A 14,118-nucleotide genomic window follows, 5' to 3' on the forward strand; every position below is an offset into this window, starting at 1 on the left:
TCAGTCCCCAACCAGCTGACCAAAAACTTGTCATTACGTTGACCAACCCACCAATGCTGCACTTTGAGCATCTCCTGAGGTTGTCATCCAGCTCAAATGCCGGCAAAAAGCTGGAGAGAGAGAGAGACACCGCATTTCCCAGACAAAGGGAAGGAGGGGAGGGAGCAGCTGAGCCAGTGGAACTGTTTGTGCAGCCATAATCACACCGTAAAGCACAGCAACAGCACCTGGAAAACAGCCCTTGTGTAGCCTGGCAAAGAGGCCCCGGTGACCAGAACAGCTCAGCGTGGAGCTGCCTTTTTGGGGGGACTCACTGCCCTGCCTGGCAGGTGTTCACACACGGGCTGCCCACAGGGGCAGTGCTTTGATCCTTTTTGGGCATGGAAGAATTGCTAACCCCAGGTTTTGATGTCTGTTTACATTCATTAAATTTTTTTTTTTTTTTTTAAGAAAGAGGAAGGCCAGTGGTTTTGGGCAGTTTGAAAAGGCCCCACCCAATGGAACCCGAAGGGAGCAGAGGATGGGGAAGGTCAGGAGGGAAGGTGTCCCAGCTCTGCCTGCAGCATCTGGCACTCCCTGCCCCATGACTGTGATGTGTGTGCCCTCCAGCTGTGCCCTGTGTGCCCTCCAGCTGTGCCACCTCCCTCTGCCCATGTTTCCCTTGCTTGGATACCTCCTGCTGACCTCTCTGTGGGGCCAGAAGCACAATCACTGTTGGGGTACAGCAAAGACACTCAGGGCTCAGCTCTGGGACACCAGCAGGGAGCAGAAATCCAAGGACAGGAATGGGAGAGTGTGGGGCCAGACCCTATAACCCACCTGAGCCAGGCCATGCACCTCCACACTGTGTGTGGCCCAGGTGGGCACTGGGGCACACAGAGATGCTCAGATCTGTCACCAGGACAGAACTTGCCATCCCTGGCATTCAGAGATGCTCAAGTGCCATTCTGGGAGACACAAGCAGGGACTGGGAGGAGCCCGTGAACTGAATCAAGTGGGAGAAACAAGCCAGGCTGTGCCTTTCTCTCAGCCCTGTCCCCCCCACACGCTGCAAATGAGAGCTGCAAAGACCTCTGTTCTCTGTGCTGGCCTCTCCCCCTGCTCCCACTCTCAGCAGCTCAACCCTGCATCCAGGTTTACATATAAATAAAGAGCGAGTGTGAAATCCACCCTGGGGTCTCTCCTGACTCCCACTTGGCTCCCTAATTGGAAAGTCTGCCAGCAGGAGATACTGCAATGAGCTAAGGCAGAAACAAACTCCCTTTATCCCAGGCAGAGATGACGACTGGGGTTGGGTCCCCAGCCCAAACCACACCAGCTGGGAAGGACGCAGAGCAGGTTTGCACATGTTCTGGTTCTCTGTAAGGCTCTGGGGGCTTCACTGCCCTGCTGTGGCCAGGGAAAAGGGACAGGGATGTACCAGAGAGCATCCTGCAGCAGCTCATCCTGCTGGGAAAGGGCTGGTCTAGCACTTTGCAATCCCTGACCACTTGATGCCAACAGGGAGGGACATTAGGACAGGGGTGTGATCTCTGTGCAGTGCTGGGGAGGTGTGTTGTTCAAACACCTGCATCTTCAAAGACACCCAATTCTGAGGTTCCCCCACCTTCCCAGTCCTCAGGAGAGGGGTTTTCCCAGTGCACATAACAGCTCCCACCAAAATGCTGCTGACCTGCAGGAACACCCCCTCCTTTTGGTAATTCAGCCTAAAGGAATCAGGAGTCAGACTCTTCACCTCCTTTCTGGAGGGGGAAACTGATCCTCACACCTTGTGGCCCCTCTTGCTGGCCCCCAGGCCCCCTACAGCACATGTTTGTCATCACCTTCCATGGAGGCGAAGTGCCCACACCTCCCCAGGCTACGTGGCACCTCCAACACCAATCAACAGCCAAGAACCACCTGGCACTTGGAATGACACCTAGGAAACCTTCTCCACCAACCCCCCATTGATTTTTTTGCTGCCTCCTCTAGTTTTTAGAAGCCCTGAAGGCTCAAACATTGCCTCTGGTAGAGCTGCTTCAAAAACAACAATGATCTCAGTACAAGCAGATCAATGTCCCAGAGCTTTATGTTTTCAGAGAATATAGCAGAGATCTTCCCTCTAACACTGTGCCCGGTGTCCAGGGGGTGTATTATCCACAGTAGGATGCCATGTTCACCTGGAATCAGGGATTAAGTGAGGCACAGGTTCATTCTTTTTAGGTCTGGCATCACCCAACCTCGATGAGCTCGATAGGAGAGTAGACAGGGAAGATGCCCAGGGAGGGAAGAGGAACAAGGTATGGTTAAATATGTTAAACCAAGGATGGAGTCAAAACAGGTACCCTGAGCTGCAGAGCACTGGTGTTGTGCAGAACCAATCTACTCCCGTGAAGGGCAGAGCAGAGATGGTGCTTTCTCTTTGATACTTCATCAGAATTTCTGACAGATGTAGGACCTGGATAACCGGGAAGTTAAACTTCTTCAAACAGAAATTTCCATTTCTGGCCAGTTCTCTAAAGTGAAAACCATCCTGACCTATGAAATACCGTTTTATTACCCATGTTGTCTGTGTGAATTAAAGCCTCCACTGATGCAGCAAACAGTTTATGCCAAAACACCACCAAAATCAATAAATTCAGTGCTTTGATCATGACATTTGGAGAGAGAGCCAAAGTGGTGCAGGCTCACAGACACCTCCTATACACATAAACATCGTTCCTATGGCCTTTGGAGAGTTTCTGTGGTCATTCCCATGATTTGCCCTCTAAGACCAGACAGACCCTTGCAAAGGCACCGTTATGTCCGTACCTTTTTCCTGGTGAGATTCTGCCAGCTGAGTACTGCAGACTCTTCCTTCTACTAATCCTACCTCCTGGAGGCACTTAGCAACTAATCTGGATTACCTATTTCTACTGTTCCGTGGCAAAAGAAACCTCATTGTTTCAAGTCCTGTGGGCTCACTCCCAGGCAGTGGCCCATGGGAACATCCCCTTGTCTTCCTAATTTGATTTAGGCTGCTCCTTTGCCAAGACCCCTCAAGTCTCACGTGGATTTAAGTGGGCCATTGCACAGGCTCCAAACACATCTCTAGCCAGGGACATTATCCTGCTGTAGCAAACACTCAGACCTGGGCTTGCAGCAGCAGGATTATCACTATTTAGCAGTGGCTTGTTAACAGATGCCTAAGGAAATACAGACAGCACAACGCTGACCCACAGCATGGAGCTGGAAACACCTTCCTGGTCTGATCTAGACAGGAGTTTTCTACTTCAGAGCATCCCTTGTCAGGTTTTAACCAGCCCATGTCACTGCAGGTCAGAGAATTCAAACAGGCAAAGTCCAGTTGACTTCCCCAAACACTGGAGCAAAACTTTAGCTCCAGTCATCGCCAGAAACAATCAGCTGGAGTTAAGAGTCCCAGAATTTTGTAAGCCAGGTGGGCCCAAGCTTCTGCATACAAAAGCCCCAGGGTCTGCCAGTCTTGGAGCTATTTTCCCAGCCTCCTCCAGATCCGTGCCTGTGACTGTCATTTGTGAGGTGGGATGTGCAGCCCTGCCCACAGCGCTCCGTGCAAGGTCATGGTGACACCCCCCGCCTGTCTAACGCCTTTGTGAAACTTCTGACATCCTTCTCTGCAGTCTCTTCTGTGAAGCCTCTCATTTTTACTCACCTTTTTGGTCACAGCTGGGCTTTCAAGCAGAGGTCCTCATTGGGTTGTCACAAAATTACCCGATTCCTGGGAGGTGACAGCCAATTTAGGAGCCCTCGGTGCAGAGAGTGGCTTTACAGAGGCTCAGGATGGGCTCTGCCTCACCTTATTTGCAGCATGGGTTCTGATCTGCCCCATACAGTGCTGAGCTTGGCTGTGTGATCCAGGCCTGCACTGCCTCTCTCTCCAATCAGCCTGGCCACCCAACCCTCACAAATTTGGAGCAAATTAACAGGACGTGGTCTCTCTCCAGACGTCTCTCCACGCTCCCTCACGTGTATCCCCTCGGCGCACACGAGACTTTTCACAGATGCCACTGAGTGTCATGTAGGAGGATTATTCCCAGGAAATCTCATTTCTCACTTCCACTCACACATCCTGATGGCCCCTTCTAAGGACAGCAAAAGGCCCAGCCCAGGAGCCTCCCCAAAGACCTCGGAGGAGTGTGGCAGATCTTTTAGCCCAATTACGTTAGGTCGGTGTAAGAATTCATTCCACAGACTGCTCTTGGGAAGGAGCAGCCTGGCTTGGCAGCCAGGGCTGACCTGCTCCAGAAGGAAGGATGCTGGTAACTGTACCTAAAGCCATCAGCTTGTTCACTCAGCCAGGAAAGACAAAGGCACCAGCTTGTCCCCAGCAGCAGCATGCTGCTGGTCATGGCAGCTCCCAGGAAAACCAGTTCAGGGGGGCTTGTCGTGTTTGCAAGAGCTCAAAGCTGGTTGTCACAAAAGCTTTTTCACCTGCCTGTCGATCCAATCCTCCCTTCCCAGGCACCCTCCAGCTGCCACTGGTTCATACATGGCTCCAGAGTTGCTGAGCTCCTTGCCTGTCCTGGTGAGTCAGCACCACCGTGGAAGGGAGCTTGGATTGATCCAACCCTTCCAGACACTGCACCAGGATCCATTCAGATATTCTGGGCTCTGCCCTGACTATTTCTGCTTTAGTGCCTCCTGCAGGGGGGCAGGCAGTGAATCTGGATAGCGGGGGGACAATTATCTCTGCCCTACATGGGTGAATGAAATCTCTGGTGGTGGGGCAGCACCTCGCTGCAGACCTGGGTATTCCTGGGATCTTTGTCAGAGCAGCTTGGGAGTTGGTGAGGAAATGTTCATCCCTTTAGCACTGCCCCCAGGGGGTTTCCAGGTGGTGGCTGAAGGCATCAAGCTGGTCTCCTTCCCTGTGAGCAGGGCAGCCAGCTCGTCTGGGCAGAAGCTTCTCCCTCCTGGACACCCTAGGGAAGAGCTGACTCAGCTAAAATTAGATTTTCTAAATATCCTCTCCCTGTAGCCCCAGAGCCACTTCTGAGGGCTGGCACTTGCTAAGGCAGCACTGTCCCACAGCAGAGGGAAGATCCACATTCCTCCTTGCCCCCCGCAGCACATCCCAGCCTGGCCTCCACATACCCCTGGCCCTGCCTAGCCTGCAAATAAACAGGACAAAGCTGCCCAGGACACTGTCCACCAACATGATAATCCTGCTCTTGTGGAGCAAAACCCCAGCCTGTCTGCGTGGTGGGGGAGGACCAGCTGGGACCGCTGCCTCCCCTCCTCATTCCAGCACCCAGGATCGCAGCCCCAGGCGGATTCTCTCCTTGCTGGATAACTCACACGTAGCTTCCCTGCTCCATATACTCAGCTGTTCCTCTGATATGGTGCCAGTCTCAACACATGGAATCCAGGCCTTCAAAAATCTTCCATAAGCTCAAGCAACTTTACATTAGCACACTGTCGACGGTCCCGAAGCCTGCAGGCTCAGACCATCAAACCTCCCACGAAATATCCAGCAAGGTAATGGTAGCTCTGCATGAAGCAGAATGAAACGATGGAGTTGTCCATCTTTCCAGCCGCCACGTTTCTCCTGTCTGGGAAAAAAAATAAAATTGTTATTTAACGGTAGCATTAAATTCAGTGTGACCTGTTGTATTCCTGTGTCACCGGGACCTGGAAGGGATGTTTTTCTCACAGCTTTCCATGCTATTTGCGAGGATACAGGTCCTAATTGCAGCTCTGCTATGTGAACATTTCCAGGAATTCCCATCAGACCATTCCACACCAATCCTTGGTTTCTGGGAGTTTCCCTTCTCTTCTGAAACTTTTGCCATTCTTCTCCCAGGGCGAGTGAAAACAACAGAGTGGAGAGGGGAGATAAGAGCATTAAATGTCTTGAAGCAATTGGTCAATGAACAAATTTCTGTGATATTTTGCATATTGGGACTATTCACCTCCAGTTACTAATTCCTCCTTTCTCTTCATTATGAAGCCACATTTGTTCCCTTCAAGACCACTTTCCACCCCAACCCTTTCTCAAACTCCTGCCCTACAGTCCACAAGCAAATCTGGAAAACTATCCCTGCTCTTCAGGAGCTGATGGAGGAGAGCTGGAGGAAGACCTGGACGCAGCTCCAGTGTGGCAAGAGATGCTCCCTCCTCTCCTGTCCCTTCTCCAGGCTCCTGACAATCATTGAGTGATGAAGGCTCACAGCCCCTGATCCCAGCCAGCTGTCAGCAGGGTGATGAGGATTTCATTCAGCATCTCCTGGGCAAGCCAACACCCCTGTACCCCTTGGGATAGCACTGACCATTGGGTCTTGCAAATCTGGGGAAGGTTCTCTCTGCCCAACAGGATGGGGAGGCAGGTCTGGTGGGGCTGCTTGAGATGTTCAGCACCACCACAGTCTGGTCCTGCTCAGAAATGCCCTTAAGCTCAGCTGTGGGCTGACCCACTTGGCTGGCTCCCATTACTTCACAACAGGCAGCTCCCAGCATCCCAGGGCCTCTGCTCCCAGCAGACTTGCTCCCTGCTCCTTGTCCCACTGCTGGTGGATGTTTGCAGATGGCTCATCCCACCCCTGCCCTTCCAGTCCACCCGGAGTCCCTTTTCTCCTGCCTCTGTCCAGACATCAGCACCGACTGTGCCATCCCCAGTGCGCTCTGTGGGACAGCCTTGAGCTTCCTGCTGCCTTTCACCATCTCCCCCCACAAAACCCTTGGCCTAAAGCCCCACGGGCCAGGCTGATCCTCTGGAGATATCTGCCAGCACAGCCTGCCTGGACTCGCAGCTCTCCCTGGAGGCAGGTTTCCCACTGGGAGGAGGGAGATGCTCATCCTCTCTTTCCTCATGTCAGCACCCGCTGCCCTAATCCCTGGGTCGTGCTGCATCTGCAGCCCCCAAGTATCCCCAGGACATCCCTGGAGGTCCCCACCACATCCCAGAGGTCCCCACCCCACTGCTCACAGGCCCCAAGGCCTCACATCCCACCCACCGGAGCACCACGGGGGAGGTCCCTACGTTTGATGGCTCTGCCTGGGGACAGCTGGCTTGTTCCTGTTCCAAACCCTTTCCCTGGAGCTGCCAGCCCAGCTGGGAATCCTAACCCCATCCCTCATGCCAGGCAGGGGGGTGGGACAAGGATACCACAGTGGGGAACCCCTTCCTGCCCAGCACCAGGGGGGCTGAGGGCAGGCAGCAGGGGCTCAGATTTCGGTTTCTCTGCCCTTGGGAAGTCCATGTGAGAGGACGGAGGAGCTGTTTGGACTCGCCTGCCTCTCCCCGCCTCTGCAGGAGGGTGTGGGTGAGATTCCGCTTGCCAAGAGAGCCCCATGGCTTGTCCTTCTTGGCTGTTTATGGCTCGGACCAGATCGGGTTTCTAAGCTCTTCCCAAGCCGGTAACTTTGGGGTTTTTTTTTAAAAAAAAAAGTGCTGATTTTCTCCTCTTTCCTCCCCCTCCCTTCCTCCACCCTGCGATTTGTGGCCTGGCCTGAAGATGGTGAACGAGCAGCAGTGCTCCAGAGCACAGCCGGGGCTGAGCCACCTCTGTGTCCACCCAGGTCCCCCTGAAAACACCCACGGGCCCAGGCAGGCAGCGAGGAAGGGGCTCAGCATCCTCCTGCTGCAGCCTGTCAGGCAACCTCCCTCTGGTGTCCTGCGTGATCTAACCTGGTCTCCCAAGAGAACACAACTCAGGAAAGGAGGGGGGCAATGCTGTGACCCTCTACGCCCCCTAAAAGACGTTTTCTGCTCCCTGCTGAGTGGCAGGCTGGCAGCACCAGCCACCACGTGCTTCAGTCCCCCACTGCAAAAAGGGCTGGGAGCCCTTTCCCAGGGTGCTGTGGGGATGAATGCAGCAGATAGCGTGAGGTTCCCAGAGCAGGTAACGTCCCCCTAATTAAGATAAATACTAATTAAGTCTGGGACTTTCAAAGAAGCCCTGGGAGCAGACTCCAACTCCTGTTGAATTTCAATGGGAATGAGACACCTGACTCCAGAAAAACCCAGCCTCTGATACTAAGCTTAAATGGGCCCTTCTCTAACGTTGATATATTGCTGCTCTGTAACTTCCCGTATATCCGAGCACAACATCAATGTCCTGGAAATGCTAATAAGGAGCTTTAGGAGGGCAGCAGCAAACAGGCTCCAAGTCAGATGCCCGTGATCATCCTGTGCTATTAAACATTATGGACAAGCTTTGAGCAGAGCTTACCCATGTTGCACATGGAGCTCTGGCTGAGCCCCGGGTGCTTTGTGCATCCCTCTCTCCTCCTCCTCCTCCTCTTCTTCCTCCTCCTCCCCAGCTGTGGAGAGCTTATGGTCCCTAGTCCCAATCCTGTGCTCTCTGGGAGACCCTTACTGGAATGAGTGTGGCAAAGGGACTATGCATGCCTGGGAGCTGGTCCACATGGAGCTGTGCCTGCTGGGAACAGCCTCCCAAAGACCACTGAAGGACGACAGTGGGGAGAAGACCCCCAGGCAGCCACAGAGGGATGGGAGGCTGCAGCAGATGGGACTGCCCATCCTGTGCTCACACATCTTTACCTCCCCTCCCTCGTCCAGCAGAAGGTGTGGATCACCCCTGCAAGGACCACACCTTGGAGGCTGTGCTGGGCGACCACCACAGCAGGAGCTGTTCAGGGGGGTGGGGGGGATGTAACACTGGTGTGGTGATGGAAAAAAAAGGAAAACACTTGGGATTTCCAGCGCTGGTGATCCAGGATCATGGGCCAGCAGCGCTGAGCTCGGGCGGTGGAACCATTTGGGAACGGCGGAACCATTTGGGAATGCCAGACCGTGAGACCCCTCCGCGAGCCACCACGTGTCCAGCTGGCTCAGACCCAGCATTGTGATGGACTGGCCCTGGCCGGCCTGCTGCCAGCCCAGAGGTCTGACAAACACAACCTCTCTGTCCTCCGGCCCCGCTCGCCAGCGCCTGTTTCGAATTAGCATTTCCCCTGCCCCCACCGCCTGCCATTTGGGCAAATCCCTCAGCTGTCTGCCAGCAGCGCCGGGCGAGGGGACAGGGGACGCCAACCCCGGGAGCCCCGTTTGCTTTCCAAGGACTTTCCCAAGTCCCCGGTACACTTTAGCAATTAGAGGGTTAAGTTTCCTCCCGGCCTCGCTGCATTAACTGGAAAGGAATGAAGTGTCAGGCATGTTCTCACCACAGCAGGCTGTTGGAAAGCAACTCCCTTCTCCACGCACACACACCTCCCACTGCTGCGACCAAATTATTTTCTATCCTCCAGAGACCCAGTATGCCAGACAAAATCTGCAGCATGACTCTGATTCATTGCAAAAGGATGCAGATGTAATATTCCCTTTTTTGCCGGGGCTTCTCGCACGCTAATTCACACGGCATCTCGGCGTTTCGAGTTTTACAGCTCTCCTGCTCTCTTTATTATTTTTTTTTTTTCGAAGGGCTCTGACGCCCCTCGCTGACCCTTGGCCCCACGTCCTTTCTCCCAGCACCACCAAAATAAAGACACTAAGCCTCCCATCTCCAGCGTGCAAATAGGCAGCTCTCCCCAATGTGCTAATTAGCCGAGTGTTTGGAAGTAAATAGGTAAGATTGGTGGTAATTTCCTGGCTGAAGGGGTAATTATTTGTTTCAAACAGGCTGCAAAATAACCCCCGTAAGGTGAGATAGGAAACTAAATTCAAAAGAGGTTTCCTATTCCCACTAAGCAGGATTGAAAACTGGTTTGAAATTCCTTTTTTTATTTATAGTACATGGTATCCATGGAAACCTACAGAGGAGGTCATGGTAGCTAGGCCTCCGTTTCACCCTGCTCAGGGGATTACCGTTGCACAGTGGTACGCAGCCGTGTAAGAAAGTAGATTCACAATTCCCCGCAAACAGCCCCCCCCCCCGCCAGCCCCCAGTCCCAGCCTTCCTGGAGGGCTGCAGGAGAGCTTTTGGGAGGCTCATAAATCTGCTCCGGGATGGGAAAGTGATGGGAACTGTGTCTCCAGCGTCCCCCAGAAGCAGGAGGCTGCCGGGAGCGCGCCGGCTCCCCGCGGTCCCCTGACGCGATGCGCTGCGGGACGGAGCCGCTCGCGCCGTGGCAGCGGGATCAGCGGGATCAGCGGGATGCTCTTCCCCTTGCCTGGGCTCTCATCCCTGCTCCAAACCCCGCGCGAAGGGGAGGAGCACCACGGCCAACTTTTCACTCGGCTCAGCCAAGTGAGGAAAGCCCAGGAGGAGTCCAGATCCCAAATTCCCACAGGCAGGGCATCTTCTGCGTTCACCTTTCCCTGCTGTTCTCGGGAAAACCGTTGCTTTAGAGGAAGCGGGAAAAGCGTGGGGAGAGGGATGCCGCAGAAATGGCTGTGGGTTTTGGCCATGTCCCGGGGGTGTGGTGTTGGGCACTGCTCCCCTTGGCGATTCCAGCAGGGCAAAAAGGCGGTTTCCCGACTTTGGGAACTATTTGGGCTCTTCCAGGTGCGAACCTTTGGCCGCTGAGGACAGGAGCGACTCCCTGTTCCGGTCTGGCTGCGTGTGATTTGGTGGCAGAGCACAACCACTGCCTTTCACGCCGTATGTAAACCCCAGTCCCAGTTTGTGGAGCGGCTGGTGCTCCACAAACCCTCGGCGCAGCGGCGAGCGAGCGGTGCAGGAGCGGGTGCGCGCTGCCAGCTCGGCTCCCCCGTGCTGGCAGGGCCACGGCGGCTGGACGTTCCCCGGGAAGGCAGAGGTGGAACGTGGAGCTGCTCCACGACCGTTTTCCACCCAGCCCAGCCCGTCCCCCAGACCCCCCGCCGCCCTCTCCAGCTCCCCGCGCTCTGCCCCAGCCGCGCGCAGAGCGACATTACGCCTGTGACCTTCACTAATTCACTTTCCCTCTCCACGCCGCCTTCCCCCTGCTCGCAGAAAGACTCGCTTTTTCACACAGCATAAAAATAGCCTGTGCAAGGCGTTGCCAGAGGAAGCTGCGGGGCCAGCAGTGTGCAAGGCAGGAGGAGGGACCGGCTGGTCCCTGGCCCCGCTCACCCCACCCCTCGCCCCGGCAGGGAGCTCCCAGACCAGCCTCCCACCACCCACATGCCCTTGGCCTCCTTAACATCTCAGCTTCTTCCTCCGCCACTCCCTTACTGGTCTCGATGTGGCGAAATCCAAACGGTGGAGGTCAGCAGCGGGGAAATGCTGCTTCATCAACCTTCTCCCTTAAGCTGAATTGTTTTTCCCTCAGTTTTGGGGAAATTGAAGGCTGAAAGCAGCAAATTTAGGTGAATTGTGGGGCGGATTTTCAAGGCTTTCTAAACAAAAAATTATCCAAACAGTAATTTCCATGTCCTTTATGGAAATGATTCTGCTTGGGTATCTGTCAGTGGGAAATAGCACTGGAGCCATTATCACCATGGAAAAAACTGAACTGGTGGTATCAAACCGACTTTATGCTACCATAAACACCTCCAGCTCCTCTTTTCTTCACAGCACTTTACCTTGGTCCTTCCTCTGCCATCCCTCCAGCTGGCCTGGGCTTGGCACCTTACGACAGTGGCCACCCCCAGCCCCTTGCCCAGGCTTCAAGCCAGTACTGTGGTGTTTTCCCACTTCCCATTTCCTATCATCATCCCTAATGTGCCTCCCAGTCACCCCCCTGTTCTTCAGGTCCTTTCCTAGGCCCGGCCTTGGCCTTGGGAGCATCTCATCTGCTGGGCAGGGCTTCAGCTGGCAAGGGAGGAAGCCACCACCTGTGAAGTAAACCTCTGGGCACACCTCTTGGCTGATTTGAGGAGATGATTACATCCTAGGAGTGTTCTTTTCTCTCTAGCAGTGGCTACAAATGCTGGAGACACCAAAAGGGAGAGAGAGTGAGGCCAGCCCTGCTCTGTCAAGTGACCAGCCAGTGCCACCACATGCTGCTGTGCTCTGTGTTGGACTCATCTCTCCTCTCCCTGCCCCGGGGAGTCACACCACTCCCCACCTCAACACAAAACCAGCACCCACCCCGTGTGTCTTTTCTCCCATTAAGTTCATCCCCACGGCTGGTGGTTTTCTAGTGCTCACCACAATTTTGTGCCTACCTTGGCGCCTGCTACGCTACCGCCAGTGCAGTCAATCAATCTTGCCTCGGCCAATAAGCAGGAGAGAAGTAATGTTTTTCCTGCTCCCCCAGCTCTCCTCTCCTCCCGATCTCCATCAGGCACTCGGCAAGTTCACAAGGGCAGCCCGCTCTCCGTTTCCTTGGTCACGCACAGCAGCTTGCCCTCCTAGAGTAATAAAAACAAATGACACGTTGCTGGTTGTTGTCAGAGCCGTTGCCGGGCCCCTCCGTGGAGAGCAGATTTGGGGGGGAAAGGAAGCGTTTGCGTTTTCAGGTTCCTCCTCGGGCAGGTGGAGGAGAAGTCGTCAGTGGATGTGAGTTGTCAGCAGATGTAATGCCAGAGTCGACTGAAAAGGATGAGCAAAGACTGAGGGATGCAAGGGTGAGAGCCTGGGGTGTGTTTGCTCATGGAGGTGGTGAAATGATGATGGTTCTGATTATCTGGGAGCAAGTGAGACCCCAGGGGGGCCTGTGCCAGGTTCTGGTGTCTGCCAGAGGGGCACAAGCCCCCATTCTGTGATGCTGCCTTGCATCCCCTTCTCCTGTCACTCTGTCACTGAATTTAGTCACCCCAACCTGCAGACACTGGTTCTAGCAAGATGAAGAACAGATCAACCCTCCCTTGTGTCTGGAGCCAAGACCTGCCCTACCTCCATTTGCAGAGTGTCTGAGTGTTCAGGAGCTGCTTGTGCCAGAAGCCAGGTCTTCCTTTATCCCACACATAGCCCAGGGTGATCAAGACACTGCTAAGCTGCCCCCTAGCCCAGGAGCCCTGCACCACCTATCCTGCAAGCTCTGCATCCCATGCCATGTTGGAGTGAGCAGCCAGGCTGTCCATGGATCCTGAGAGAGAAGCTCTGTGCCTGAAGGACTTCACCATCTGGTTGCTGATTCAGACACCAGTCCCCACTCCGGGACGTTCCAAAGACTGCAGGATGGGAGGGCTCGCAGCAGCTTTATCTTTAGCTTTGCCTCTCCCTTTATTCCTATTTTTATTAGCTGGGAGACAGCCCATCCTTTTTATAGCTCTGAATTCAAGGGTGATGAGATGAAAGTGGAGAGGGGCTCCCGCATGGGTAGATGAGTAGCCATAAGGTCAAGGCACCTGAAGGAGAAGTTTCCAGCTTTCACAGCCCTAGAGATTGTCCCATAAAATTACTCATAAAATTAAAGTGGGTTTTGGGTTTCAAAGTCCTGACAAACTTGAAATAGTCATCAGCCAATTCTGGTATATGGGAAGCCTCAAACCTCTGGTTATTGAGGCAGAGGTTAATGCTGAGCTGTAACATCTCCTGGGGACACGATGGAGATGGCAGTGCCCAGATCAGCTCGGGGGTTATGGCTTAGGCAGTGGGTGATAAGTTGTTTTCACTATCACGCTATGGATCTGAATTTCTTCAGTCAACTTCTTCTAAACAAAATACAGAGCCACTTCCTCAGAATCTTCCACAGGATTTATGAGGACTGGGCCCTCTCCAGTTTTCTTTCTGTATCAAAGTGATGATTTAATTAACTGATGATCTAATTTGGGCTGGAACTGAAGCTAACCTGGCGATTTCTGAATTTGACCTTGGTACAGATTAACCATGGTGGCACTTAGTGTTAGCTTAACAGCATTCAGAACAGCTTTGTGGTGATACCTTCCCTGGGCTTTGTTTTTTTAAAAATTAATCTGTGTCAGGGTAACTGGTGAGTGTGAGGGACAGGGATTCAGGCGTCTCCAAGCACCTCGGAGAGGGGGTAGCCCCTGGCTGCAGATGTCACTGTCATACCTGTGGCAGCAAATGCCAGCTTTGAAGCAGGCAGGGGAGCTGATCCCGCTGAAAAATAGCCCAGGCAAAACACGGGAGGGTTCCACTCGGCGGCAGATGTGTGGGGCAGCACAGGATGCAGGGAGAGGCTGAGTGGGGGAAGCCCCAGGGAGGCACAGCCAGCGCTGCCCTGTGCTGTCCCTGCCAGGCAGGAGGCAGCAGCTCCAGGGATGTGACCTCCAATGTCTCACGCCTGTCCCTGGTGCCAGCAAGTGCGTGGAGCAGAGGTCAGACAGCTACCGAGGCGTCTGTCTGTGCCTGTTAAGAGCCTCAGTGCACACCCCCACACACCCCC

At 54.1% G+C, this 14,118-nt stretch overlaps 1 long non-coding RNA gene across 2 annotated transcripts; it reads right to left on the reverse strand.

Annotated features, from left to right (window-relative positions):
- Positions 1 to 2,050: 2,050 nt before the first annotated feature.
- LOC135422416 (uncharacterized) lies at positions 2,051 to 12,940 on the reverse strand. 2 transcript variants are annotated; one of them, XR_010434473.1, is made up of 3 exons: positions 12,663 to 12,940; positions 11,993 to 12,178; positions 2,051 to 5,552 (listed from the first exon to the last, which is right to left on the reverse strand). It is a non-coding gene; the product is annotated as an uncharacterized LOC135422416 (long non-coding RNA). The 2 variants fall into 2 exon arrangements; XR_010434472.1 differs by lacking the exon at positions 2,051 to 5,552 and having other exon boundaries at positions 11,344 to 12,178.
- Positions 12,941 to 14,118: the final 1,178 nt, after the last annotated feature.

This window comes from Pseudopipra pipra, chromosome 15 (genome assembly GCF_036250125.1).
Source record: "Pseudopipra pipra isolate bDixPip1 chromosome 15, bDixPip1.hap1, whole genome shotgun sequence".
Taxonomy (NCBI): domain Eukaryota; kingdom Metazoa; phylum Chordata; class Aves; order Passeriformes; family Pipridae; genus Pseudopipra; species Pseudopipra pipra.